Source organism: Hemiscyllium ocellatum, chromosome 3, assembly GCF_020745735.1.
Source record: "Hemiscyllium ocellatum isolate sHemOce1 chromosome 3, sHemOce1.pat.X.cur, whole genome shotgun sequence".
In the NCBI taxonomy this organism is placed as follows: domain Eukaryota; kingdom Metazoa; phylum Chordata; class Chondrichthyes; order Orectolobiformes; family Hemiscylliidae; genus Hemiscyllium; species Hemiscyllium ocellatum.
Window position 1 is genome coordinate 82,509,920 of NC_083403.1, and position 14,183 is coordinate 82,524,102.

A 14,183-nucleotide genomic window follows, 5' to 3' on the forward strand; every position below is an offset into this window, starting at 1 on the left:
AGTCACACAAACCACCTTCTATCAGCATCCCCTGTCTTGTACTATTAAGCCAATTCTGAATCCAGCTTGCCGCATTACCCTAGATCCCATGTGCTTTACCTCCTTTATAAGCCTGAAATATGGGATCTTGTTGAAGGTAAACCTATATCCATACATCAACTGTGCTACCCTTATCTACACGCTTTGTCCCCTCCTCCAAAAATTAATAAAGTTTTTGTCAGCCATGACCTCCATCTGGCAGCCATGATCAAACCTGGCATCTCTAAATGGAGATTAATTTTCTTTGTCAGAATTTTCTCCACATATTTTCCTATCATTAATATGAGAGTAGGACAAGTGGTGAGTGCTATTTCCCTCCCTTTGTTTTGTTTGATTATCATTTATGTCTTCAGTAATTTGAAAAAATGGCACTGGTAGAAAACATTTCAAAGGATGTAATTACTTGGGCTGACATTTACATGCATGATTTTGTGATTCTAAGACTAAACCACTGCAAATTTCTTAACTCCCACAAACCCTTTTTTACTTTGAATGTTTTAATGTATTGTGACATGAGAAATGCCTGCATTTTTCGTCGACAGAAAATCTTTGCATGGTTTTACCTCTGCAATGGATCACTCGCCCTGTTACCCTGACTTAACGTTGTGTTATCTCACCACTGACGTTTTAAATAGACTCTCAACTGAAATCCAAACTTATCAGCTGATAAGGTAAAGCTTACTAGAATTTAATTACTACAATTTTACTAAATGAGACTGTATGTTTTTCTCATTTCCTTTTCAGTTTTCTATTCCGTTTTCTGTGCCCCTATTGTAGACCATAATCTAAAAATATACAAATGCACTGTTTTGGCCATTTTACAATAATTTCTAAATATGGAAAACCATATAATTTTTGAATATTTTTGATAGTATTACTGCATTCTGTGTGGTTCCGTATACTTTATGCTATGTTCACTGTTTTTGATATTTGAGTATTGGTGCAGGAAGTGGAGTTTACTGCAGCACAACTGATAAAGCTGGTTGTGTATTGTGACATTTTTGGCAATGAGGTAAGGTCACTTGTTTGCAGCTTGTTAAATTTTGTTTTTTTTTGGTTTATTAATAGTCTGGGTTGAGGTACATTAAGCCCTGGGGGATTTATTTTCGTTTTAATATCTGAGATCGACACCAATCAATTATTTCTGGTGTTGTCAGAGCTTCAATATCTAGAAAGGAACATGAAAACATAAAATGAGATGAGAGGAGATGTGTCATGGTTTTCAAATTCTTACTGGAAGTATTGATGTACTAACTTTACGTCAGTTGGATAATTCTGACGATCAGTTTTATGTACTCGGGCAACAGCATAGAGGATGGTTAACACAATGAGGAACATAGGTTCAAAAGTGAGTTAACATGAGAATGTTAAGTGAGTAGACAAAACATTGGTTAAGACAATATATGTTGTTCATTGTGAAGAAATAGAATATAAAAGTAGCAAAATTTTGTTAGTCTTGCTCAAGATATTGGTGCAGCCATTCTGGTGTAGTGTGAATACTTTTGGTCGCCTTATTTAAGAACGAATATAATTACTTTCAAAGCAATTCAGAGATGGTTTGCTTGATAATTCCTTGGGTGAAGAGGCTGTCTAATACAGAAAAATTGGTCAGGTTGGACTCGTATCCACTAAATCTCTTGTTGTGCACTCATGGGGCATAGATATGGACATGGCTGGCTGAGCCAGCATTTATTGCCAGTCCCTGGTGAGAATGGATGCTGCTAACTGAATGCTTGAACCTCTGCAGAATCTGTGGTGCTGCTCATCATATTTTCATGAAAGTATGAAATCTTAAAATTGTGTTATTTTCTACTTTCTCCCCTTTCTTGTGCAACAAATATTACATTCTATGAATTAGGGTTGTTCTAGAAAAAGAGGTTTTAAGGTTACCTATTTTATACTCATGGAGTAAGTTGACAAGAGCTCCTTATAAGTTCTGACGATATACAAATAGTCATTACCTATTTAAGGTGAGTCCTTTCCAGTAAAATTTTTAAGTATAAACCTTTTAGTTCAAAAACAGTAATAATGAATATTGTCAATTATAATAAAATTGGTTGCTTTGTTCATAGATTTCAAAAGAATTGAGTATTTGAGCAACATTTGTTGGTCTAGAACCTGACACTTTATTTAAAAACTTTGTAGGAATGTGTCTCTAAAGCCTTAAAATCAGATCATCAGACAGCAGACATGTTTATGTAAGAATCAGCATGTTCTGTCCAGTTACAGGGAACATATTTCAATAAGATTTTTGGATCACACTTGTTAATTAGATATTGCCAAATTTCCAAGCTTTACTAGTTTCAGACATTTGAGATAATACTATGTATATCTTAAGCTAATGGAACTTTTCTTTGATTGCAACAACCTTTTGATTGGTTAAGATAATGAGAGAAATTATTTAAAACTATGAACAGCCTAAACCTTATAACCAATACAGGGTTTGGTTCCTATGAACTCTCTTTCATCACAAATGTAGAAAATGTTCACTGAGATTCAATTAAGCCAAATACGTATATGGCACCTCTAATGGATTAAAAGGCTTCCAAGCTGTTTAAGTTAAAGTCATGTCAAAGCTATTCAATGCATAGGCACTTAATGGAAGATTTATACTTCTCTGCTGGCTTGAGACTCATTTTTATTGCTCTGCTTTAACTGAAATCTCCAGTTCAGGAGAGAGCTTTGTGAAATTATGCAAGCATGAGTGTGCAGTTACTCTCCAGGAAGAACGCAGGAGTATCCATACCCTCAACATTTCAGTCAGCTCCAGGCAAGATTTCAAAATTGCTCAAGGATCTGAGGAATGTTGCTAAATACGTTTCACAATTCAGCTTGACACTGTCCAGGAGTTGGACTCAAGCAATGAAACACAACCTCATTTGGGGTTTTCATACTTATTTGCGTTGAACTGAAGTAGGTCTGTACAGCTTGTCAATTTGGAAAAGTTTGGAAGACCTTTGCTTCTGAAGATTATGGTTTCAAGTTCTGTTCCTGAATTTGAGCATGTAATCTAGGTTGATACCAATGCAAGGCTACATGAGTGGTATATGCCTAAATTGCTCTCTTTTGGATGAGACATTAAACTGAGCATCCTTAGCTTACTCAGGCATACAAGATCACTAGGCATAATAAAAGGGAAAATGTGGAGTTTTTCTGATAAACTTTCTTGACAACGAAAGAAAAGGGTGTGTTGCTGCCAAGAAGGAAAGTGATGCAGATGATGGAGATGCTCAGCAGCTCAGTCAACTTTTGTGGAGAGAGTAAGGCTGTGTATTGTTTTAGATAAAAGACTTTTGTTAGGACTGAGTTCTGAATTTGTTTGTCTATATGAAATGCAATTTTGTTTAAGAAAAGAAAGGAAGCAATTTATAGTAAGTGGCGTGCTTATTTTGAAGTTGACATAATTATCACCTGACAAATGTTATGCATGCATTTTCGGGAAAATAGTGATATTATTTTCATTGGTTGGTGAGAAGATAAAGAAGAGCACCAATTCAAAATAAGCACACATTGGAATGGAGAGTCAAAAAAGCAGATACAAATATATGGAATGGATGTAGAATCATAGAGATGTACAGCATGAAAACAGACCCTTCGGTCCAACTTGTCCATGCTGACCAGATATCTGGTTGCATCACAGTCTGTTAATTATTTTAAAAGGGAATTATCTCATTGCCTGGAAAAATAAATCTAAGATGGCATAGCAAATGAATTAAACCTCAAGGTAGAGTTATTACTTTGGATAACATTGGAGCTCTGGTCAAATCATGCTGATTTTCCGAGTGAAGTTATGATCAAACTCGATTTGAGTTTATTTGTAAAATCATAGATGTATAATGCTAAATGAAAGTGTAATTGGGTAAATTTTGAAACTAATAATTTAATTTTTCCCTTTTATTTAACAGTCATACTTAGAGAATGGTGACCTGGAACAAATTCATTAATACAGCTGAATTTGGATTTATCACAAAAATACAAGCATTTTTAATAAGATTATTTAATCAATCAATCAAATGTGATTAACCTGATTTTAAATAACTGAAAATAACTTTTTCAAAAACAATACAGAACTTCTTTCGTTGGTGAACACTAATGAGTTCCATGAAGCCTTCTCAAAAGGCCATCATTGACAAAAACTTGTCATGGGTATGACTTGAACTTCAGCTATGTCATGGGCCTAACAGTGTGGAAGATTGGCTACTTGTGTCATATTCACAAATTTTGGACAAATCCAAATCGCAGTTCTGCTGTGTAAGGCCACTCGCAATCATCATCAAAATGATTGATGTAAGGGGTCATCAACAGTGCTACCAAACAGCACTGGTTAAAGAAAAACCTGCTCATTGACTATTTTGGGTTCTGCTAGGGCCACTCTGCTACTGCTTCCTGATGAAGGGCTTATGCCTGAAATATCGATTGTCCTGCTCCTCGGATGCTACCTGAGGCGCTGTGCTTTTCCAGCACTACACTCCTGACCCCACTCTGCTACTGACCTTATTACAATGTTGGTTGAAACATGGACAGAAGAATTAAAGTTGAGAGATGAGAATGATTGCCTTTGACACCAAGGCAGTATTTGACCAAGTATGGCATCAAGAAACTCTACCAAAGCTGAAATCAAGAAAACGCTATTGTTTGGAATTGTACATTGCACAAATGAAGATCATTGTGGTTGCTGGAGATCAGTCATCACTGCAGACCTTCTTCAGGGTTGATTTTTTTTTCTAAAGAAGTCCATTTGGACCTGTTGTGATACACCTCTAGAGCAGATGGGACTTCAACCTGGGCTTTGTGGTAGGTTACTAATACTAGGAGAAACTCCCAGGTCCAAGCTCCCAGCCCTACCGTGTTTTACTATTCCCCAGACCTCCCCCCTCACTGAGGATGAACATTCAGTCCTCAGCAAAGGCCTCACCTTCATCCCACTATGCTCCTGGATGCATGAGTTCAATGCGCGTTATGACATTGAACGCTTCTTCCTCCACCACTGGGCACACTTTTTCAATCAAGACTCCCACCTCCAACACACCCCATCTACCTGGACACCCCGTGCTGACCTGTTACCTGCCCTTGACCTCTTCATTTCTAACTGCCGCCATGACATAGGCTGCTGTGACATAGACTGCCTCAACCTGTCCATTCCCTCACTCACTCCGACCTCCTACCCTCTCAACGCGCAGCCCATCACTCCCTCCGCTCCAACGCCAACCTCACCATCAAACTAGCAGGCAAGGGGAAGCGCTGTGATAGTTTGACGCACTGACCTCTACACCCCTGAATTCTGCAGCGGGAACTTGCCACCTAATTCCCCAAAGCCTGTCCACCAACCACAATACAGAAGTCAAGAGTACGATGAAATACTCCCTACGAACCTGGGTGAGTGCAGCTCAAACAACAACAAGACTTGAGAAGCTTGACACTGTCCAGGACAATGCATTCTGAGGAAGGGTCATTGGATCCGAAACGTTAACATTGATTTCTCTTCACAGATGCTGCCAGACCTGCTGCACTTTTCCAGTAACCTCTGTCTTTGTTTCTGATTTATAGCATCCACAGTTCTTTTGGTTTTTATTCAGCATACTGCTTGATTGACACCATGTTTACCACATGCTTGGGAACACCACCAGCCCTAAGTTCCCCTCCAATTCATACAGTATTTTGACTTAGAATTATATCACTGTTCTTTCATTGTTGTCATGACTTGGAGATGCTGCTGTTGGACTGGGGTGTACAAAGTTAAAAATCACATAACACCAGGTTATAATCCAACAGGTTTAATTGGAGGCACACTAGCTTTCAGAGCATCGCTCCTTCATCAGGTGATAGTGGAGGGCTCAATCCTAACACAGAATTTATAGCAAAAATTTACAGTGTGATGTAACTGAAATTTTACATTGAAAAATTGATTGTCTGTTGAGCCTTTCATCTGTTAGAATACCATGACATAGGCTGTTGTGACATAGACCGCCTCAACCTGTCCATTCCCTCACTCACTCCGACTTCCTACCTCAATGTGTAAATCACAGAACCTTTTTTTTTAAAACGTTGCATTCTCAGGTTAGCTGTTAACAATGGTGATAGCTAGACAATATGTTGAAGGTGTTAGCCCCCTGTGTTCTCTGTCTATGACCTGATGTTTAGATTGATTCTAATATAAAAAGTGGGATAACATGAATTCATGCAGTTTTTGAGTAAAGTACAATGTAACCCTGCAAGTACAAATTCACCCCACAAAATATATGTGTACGTGTGGGTCTTTGTCTGTGTGTGTGTGTGTGTGGGTGTGGGTGTGTCTGTCTGGATTGGGGGTTGTGAGTCTGAGAAAGTGTGTGTGTGTATAGTGAGTGCAGAGTGTCTTAAGTCTGTGAGGGGGTGCATGTGAGAGTGTGGAAGGGTGTGTGTGGGTGTCTGTGTGTGCGTCTGTGTACGTGTGTGTGTGTGCGTGTATGTGTGTGTGTGTGTGTGTGTGTGCGCGCACACATAGGGGTAGCTGTGTCTGTGTGTGGTGCAATGGTGCTCACCTGTAATGTGACATGAACCCAAGGTCCCGGATGAGGCCCTCCCTATGGGTACCGAACTTAGCTATCAGACTCTGCTCAGCCACTTTTCTCTGCTGCCTGTCCCGAAGTCCACCTTGGAGGATGGGCACCCAAAGTTCCGAGGTTGAATGTCCTGGACCACTGAAGTGTTCCCCAACTGGGAGGGAACCCTCCTGTCTGTTGATTGTTGTGCGGTGCCCATTCATCTGTTGTCGTAGCATTTGCTCGGTTTCCCCAATGTACCATGCCTCCGGACATCCTTGCCTGCAACGTCTAAGATAGACCACTTTGGCTGAGTCACATGATTATCTGCCACATACAAGTGGAACGTGTTCCCACGTGTAATGGTGGTACCTATGTCCACACTCTGACATGTCTTGCGGTGCCTACCATGACAGGGTTGTATGGAGTTGTCCTGAGAGCCGGGCAGCTTGCTGCGAACAACGATCTGTTTGAGGTTTGGTAGTTGTTTAAAGGCAAGTAGTGGAGGTGTGGGGAAGGTCTTGGTGAGGTGCTCATCCTCGTTGATAATGTGTTGCAGGTTACGAGAACATGGTGTAGTTTTTCAGCTCCTGGGAAATACTGAATAATGAAGGGCATCCTGTCGGTTGCAGCAGGTGTCTGTCTCCTGAGGAGGTCATTATGGTTCCTTGCTGTGGCATGTTGGAACTGGCGGTCGATGAGTTGGGCATCGTACCCTTTTCTTGTGAGGGCATCCCTGAGTACTTTCAGGTGTCTGTCACGTTCGTCCTCATCTGAGCAGATGCGGTGTATGCGTAGGGCTTGTCCATAAGGGATGGCTGTTTTAATATGTTACGGGTGGAAGCTGGAGAAGTGTAGCATTGTGAGGTTGTCTGTGGGTTTGCGGTAGAGTGTGGTGCAAAAATGGACTCGTTGGTTCTGGCAGCAGACACTGAGGAGTTCATCAGACGAATGAGACTCCGGGAATTCTTTCAAGGTGCCAGCAGTGATCCCAATGAGCCCACTGATGAACTGAAACAGTCATCACAGGGATCTGTAGAGGAGTGACCAAAGAAGGTGTCAACTTGGACCTCGCCGGAGGGCCGCTGCCCTGGGCTTGACATGTATGCTCAAACCATCAGGAAAGATAAATGCTGGATTCATCAGCCGTACCCACAAGGTAGTGCAAAACATCACCCGTTCACAACGCAATGCCATCCAGGCTCTCAAAACCAATCACAACATTGTCATCAAACTGGCAGATAAAGGAGGAGCCATTGTCATTCAGAATAGAACAGATTACTGCAAGGAAGTGTACCGACAACTGAACAACCAGGAACATTACAGGCAACTACCAGCTAATCTGACCAAAGAACACACCCGTGAATTAAACACATTGATCAGAACTTTGGATCCAGTCCTTCAGAGTTCCCTACGCGCTCTCACCCACGTACTTCTCGTGTAGGCGACTTCTACTGCCTTCCAAAGGTACACAAAGCCAACACACCGGGACATCCCATCGTGTCGGGCAATGGGACCCTATGTGAAAAACTCTCCGGCTATGTGGAAGGGATCTTGAAACCTATTGTACAGGGGATCTCCAGCTTCTGTCACGACACTGCGGATTTCTTACAGAAACTCAGCACCCACGGACCAGTCGAACCGGGAACATTCCTCGTCACAATGGTCGTTTCCGCACTCTATACCAGCATCCCCCACAATGATGGCATCGAGGCAACAGCCTCAGTACTCAACACCAACAACTGCCAATCTCCAAACACCATCCTACACCTCATCCACTTTATCCTCGATCACAGCGTCGTCACCTTTGACAACCAGTTCTTCATCCAGACACAGCCATGGGGACCAAATTTGCATGTCAATATGCCAACATTTTTATGCATAGTTTCAAACAAGACTTCTTCTCTATGAAGGATCTACAAACGAGATTATACACCAGGTACATTGATGACATTTTCTTCCTCTGGACCCATGGTGAGGAGTCACTGATAAAACTACATAGTAACATCAACAAGTTTCATCCCACCATCAAACTCACCATGGACTACTCTCGACTATCTGTCTCATTCTTGGACACATGCATCTCCATCAAAGATGGACACCTCAGCACCACACTCTACCGCAAACCCACAGACAACCTCACAATGCTACACTTCTGTGTGTTAGGATTGAGCCCTCCACTACCACCTGATGAAGAAGCGACGCTCCGAAAGCTAGTGTGCTTCCAATTAAACCTGTTGGACTATAACCTGGTGTTATGTAATTTTTAACTTTCATTGTTGCTGAATCAAAATCTTGTAAATCCCCTACTAACAGCATTGAGAACATCAATGCCCCAAAGTCTGTACAGCTCAACATTCTCTCTATCCCCTTCAAGGCAATTAAGGATGGACAATAAATGCTGTTCAAGATTTGGGTAAAGAATTGTAACTGGGGTGCCTGTTGTTGTGGTTGTGGGAATGTTCCCTGAGGTGGAAAGTTGATTTGCAGACTTTGTCCCGTGTCTAGATGACCTCTTCAGTGCTTTGGAATCTCCTGTGAAGCGCTGTTGTACTGTCCTCTGGAATTTATTTATTAATTGCTGCTTCCAATTTTGATTGTTGTCATGACGTAGACCCAATATACCAGTCAATGTTCTTGTTCTTGGAGTCTGTGGATGAGTATCATACTTCTAGAAATTCTCTGGCTGTCCTTGTCATCTGTGTGCATGGCTCCAAGGGACAGCTGGTTGTGGTGTTTAGTTGCTAGTTGGTGTTTTTGAATGCAGATTGAATTGCTAGTTGTCTGTCTGTTTGCGCTATACAGAGGAACTTCGATTTATCCAATGAGATGGCGGGCAGTATTTCATTCGGATAATCGATTATTCAGTTAATTGATTTAAATGCCTTTCCTCTGGGGCTCGGAGTTTTTAAAGTCTGCTCCCCCGCCCGCTCCCGTCCAACGCCACCTGTCCCCAATCCCGGCCAACACTGCCCTCCGTCCTCATCCTCCACCCCTCCAATGTGATGGTATAAAGAGCATAGAATGTTGAGTGCGCCACAGCAGTGTACAGGAAAGCCATACACACCGACCAGGTCCTGAACTACAACACCAACCACCGAAACACATAATCTGCATTAGGACCCTGTTCAAAAGGGTTACAACACATTGCAGTACTCCTGATCTACGAAGGGAAGAAGAAGAAGAACACCTCTCCAGAGTATTCACCAAGAATGGATATCCCCGCAACTTCACCCGCAGTTGCCTAACAGACAGACAACACATCAAAGACATGCCATGACCTAACTCACTAGCCGTACTACCTTAGGTAAAAAATATCTTAGAACTGACAGCCAGACTTCTCTGACTACTGCAATTCATAACAGCCCATAAACCAACAGTCAGGCTCAGACAACAACTTACCAGGACAAAAGACTCAATACCCATATTGTGCAAAACTAATGTCATTTACAGGATTCCATGCAAAGATTGCCCGAAACAAATAGCAATCTGCATCCACAAACACCAACTAGCCAATAAATTCCATGACCAGCTGTCCCTAGTAGCCGCACACAGATGACAAGGACAACACAACGATTATAGGACAAGCTAAACAGCGTGGCACTCATCCACATACTCTAAGAACAAACACATTGACCTAAGCCACAACAACGAACAACTGGAACCAGCAACCGGAAGCAACAGAAATGGAACCAAATTAATTCCAGAAGACACTTTACAGCGGTGCTTCACAGGAGGCTCCAAAGCACTGAAGGTATCACCTAGACAGGGGATGAAACACATGCAAATCAACTTCGCAGCTCAGCAAACAAACCTACAGCCACAATAAATACTGTCCTGAATAGATGGCCATAAAATATAGGAGCAGAGTTATACAATTCAATCCAAAATGTCACTTTGCCATTGATCATAGCTGATATGACGTTGCCACAGAAAGCTGTGGAGCCGATAACTTCCACAGTCACTACCCCATGGCTGAAGATATTCCAGTAACACATCAAGAAAATGGTGAGTTGTATGTATGCTGGTTGTTAAAGAAGTGTTAAAGATCATGGAGGCTTAATCTGTGCTTGACTTTCTTCCTCCTTGAGCAAGCAATTTGGCCAATTTCAGGAATGGTAAATCTGATACAAATTAATGGATGCCGTCTCAGTGGAGCCGAGGGGCTTGTTTTGTGGCTTACACGATCAGTCATATGCTATACTATATACAATGGAAACGCAAATTTTCATTATTTAATGATCATGCTTTGCTCTTTAGTATTATTCGCAATCTTTACTTCTATAACTTGACAAAGTTTCTTGACTTATTCATTGGAAGGCATGGAGATTTCAGTGATGAATTCACTTTTGGTTGTCTTCACACATTCTGTTTTAAGTCTAAATGGTATTACTATGTAAAACACTGTACGGGGGAAAAAGCTGTTCTTAAAAAGTAACTACAAAGTGATTCCCCATATCTGAATAATGCAAATTTTTTTGAATCACCTTTCTTTTCCTACCTTCTCTCTGCAATAAGTTAGAATTTGATGTAGCCAATGCATTTCTAGATTTAACTATACATTCATTCACAATAATGATGCTGTGAATTTTTTTCATGAAAATAATCAGAAAATAATGCATGATATCGAATTTCAAAAGCAAACTCAAAGATTAGTAAAAAGTCTAGAATATTTCTTCATATTTGTAGTTATGCATTGGCAACATTTATTTAAATTTCATGGTATACTATGGCCTCTTAGAAATCACCACAGTTCTTTGACTTGACTACAATGCATATTTATTTAGTAAATTAGAAAATAAGTTTATAATGAGATAATACTCCAGATTTGAATAACATTTGTCTAAGTCTGTGAATTACATATGTTCTGTTGTTCATGTTGATACTGATACTTCCCCATTTTTAATTTAGAAAAATGGTCAATATGCCCTAGTGCAGGGCTTCCAAAAGTGTGATCAAAAAGGGCAGTCATGACCTACCTCACTTCCCCTGGCTTTAATTGGTTTCTGCAAATGCTTATCAAGACATCATGACAATTTTCAATTGCTTCAGAAAAGGGGAGAGCAGGGTCTTTGGGAAGCACTGGTCTGGAGTTACAGGAATAAAAGACTGAAAATGAGAAATGTTTAACTGGAATTTTCCTGAAAGTTACAATTTAGTATATGTGAATAATTCCAATTGGCAACTTTATTTTTCACTGAACTGTACGAAACAAAACTTTATCTTTTCTCATCAGTTGTCATTCATTTAATTCTTCCAGATTCTTACAATTTAAAGCAATTGGTCTGTGCCTGTTCATGTTCACTGACATGTCAAAAATTTGTATTTCTATTGTTGTCAGGCCTCTAGTAGGAAGGGTTAATATTCAGACTAAGGTGCCTCTCAGAAGGCCAAATATATATTTATGCTTCATTTAATACCTCTCCAAGTTTGGCTTATCTTTGTTTCTTTTAATTTTCTTTTTTTTTGTGCAGTAAGAACCCTGCAGAGTACAACATGCATAGAAAAATAAATTAAAACTTCGAATTTTTATATTGCGCACTTCCAATTTAATTCCGCTTAACCTCTTACTACTTCCTGCTGTGCCACACCCAAAAGGTAATCAAACCAGTTGTACCTTTTTGGTATACTCCAAATAATCAAATTTTAAGGCAGTACTGCACGTGATAAACATATTCATATTTTTCTCAAGTTAATATGATGTTTTTTGGAGAATGCTGCACAGTATTTCGAGTGTTTCTGTCTAGAAATCTTGCACAATTAATTTGGTGAATAGCAGAAATCTATGCTCCAACTGAAGATAAAAATGCCACACATTTACTCCCCTGGCTTATCTGGTTAAGGGGGGAGCATCTGGATCAGTCCTTGATTCAGATCTTCACTCTGTTTAGCTAGCTCCTCTGGTGTGTTCTACCTGGATTGCCATTGATCTCCATTAAAAATTAACTTTGTCAAATTCTTTCCCACAACCTCTCAATAATTCATGAAGTTTAGCCTTTACTCCTTTTTAAGGCTTTTAAAACCCAGGTTTGCTGCGACATAATTACTGCTTTCTGATTTATCTCTTTTGTGTATTCACCTTCATGTTGAGCAGTACTATGGCTGATGGCCTACAGTTTTCTCATCAAAGAAAGGGAAAAGAAAGTAGTCCCACAGCTCGCCACACCAGTGCCATTCATCTGGAACTTTTCAGTCAGATTCTTAGTTTTTCATTGTCCAAGATTTATTCCTAAACCACAATCATTGAAAGATGTGCGTTTTTTAAAGTTAGCTTGTTGTTTGTGGTGCCTTGCAGTGTGCAGATTGGTGGCATCATTCCTTGCGTCACAAATATAACCACTTTGGTTCACAAATAGAGAAGAAGTCTTGTTTGAAACTATGCATAAAAATGTTGGCATAGTGGGGTGCATTCGTCCTTCAATTATGTTACATTGACAACTGTAACACACTGAGAAAGATTAAATCCCTAGGGACCTATTAAACGGTTAGAGTAGAAGAAGGTAATTTTACCGATCTGTTCAATGTTCGCTCTTTGCTAGAGCAACCTAAGCTAATCCCATTATCTTTGCCTTTTTCCTTGTTCTTAAGCCTGTTTCACTTTTTGCAAAAAACATTAACTTTCCTGTTCACTATCTTAGTTGCATTCTTGTATTGATTCTGCAACCAAAGGAAGTTGACTTTCTCTATTCATTGATTAAAAGTACATTACTTAAAAACTGTTTAACCATGCTTATCCAACTCTACACCAGTAGACTTAGTCCTGTATCTCAAACGTAAGACATTCTCTAAACTGTGTCATTGTCCAATTCCTGGAATTCTCTTCCTAATATTACTGTACGACCATTACAGTAGTGACTGAAACAGTTAAAGGAAACAAGAGTCAAGGGTGTGTTGCTGGAAAAGCACAGCAAGTCAGGCAGCATCCAAGGAACAGGAGAATCAACCCAAAGGCTTTTACCTGAAACATCGATTCTCCTGCTACTCGGATGCTGCCTGACCTGCTGTACTTCCCTCGAACCACACTTTTCTCGACTCTAATCTCCAACACCTGCAGTCCTCATTTCGCCTAGTTCAAGGAGACAGCCCACTACCACCACCACTTCAGGGAATTAGGAATGAAGAATATTTGCAGAATTTGCAACATTTTTTAAAAAATCATCCATATCCTGAGAATAGATAAAGAAACCTTAGGCAGCAGTGTATGACCATGACACTATTGCCAATTCATAATTATCATTGCTCCTTTGCTGTTAGTGCTCTGAACTCCTATTTGTAGAATCTATAGACAATGTGATTGACCTTTTTTTGACCTCTTAATACTTACAAATAATTTTATCCATTTCAATTGCAGGGTTGGTTACTTCATCCACATTTGTTAATGTATTTCTTTTCCTAGTTTTTTATTTTCTACTACAGATCCACTAGCCAGAGAAATAGTTTCTCCATACTTGCTCTATCAAAGCTCCTCCATAATTTTGAAAACATGATTAGGTCACCACTTAGCCTTCCCTGTTCTAAGAAGAACAATCCCATTTCCTGCAATTTCACATTATAGAAATTGCTCACCTATTCTTTCATATATATAAATCTGCTTTCTACACTTTCCAATCCCTAAACATAATC

The 14,183-nt window shown here is 40.1% G+C and overlaps 1 protein-coding gene across 6 annotated transcripts in view; it reads left to right on the plus strand.

Annotated features, from left to right (window-relative positions):
* itsn2b (intersectin 2b) overlaps nt 1–14,183 on the plus strand; it is a 199,066-nt gene that overhangs the window by 24,003 nt on the left and 160,880 nt on the right. Inside the window, exon 2 of one of the 6 annotated variants that reach the window (XM_060851286.1) lies at nt 582–710. The exons of the other annotated variants lie outside the window; for them this stretch is intronic. The gene's annotated coding sequence lies outside the window, so the exon portion shown is untranslated. The remainder of the gene's footprint in view (nt 1–581; nt 711–14,183) is intronic. 6 annotated transcript variants of the gene reach the window in all.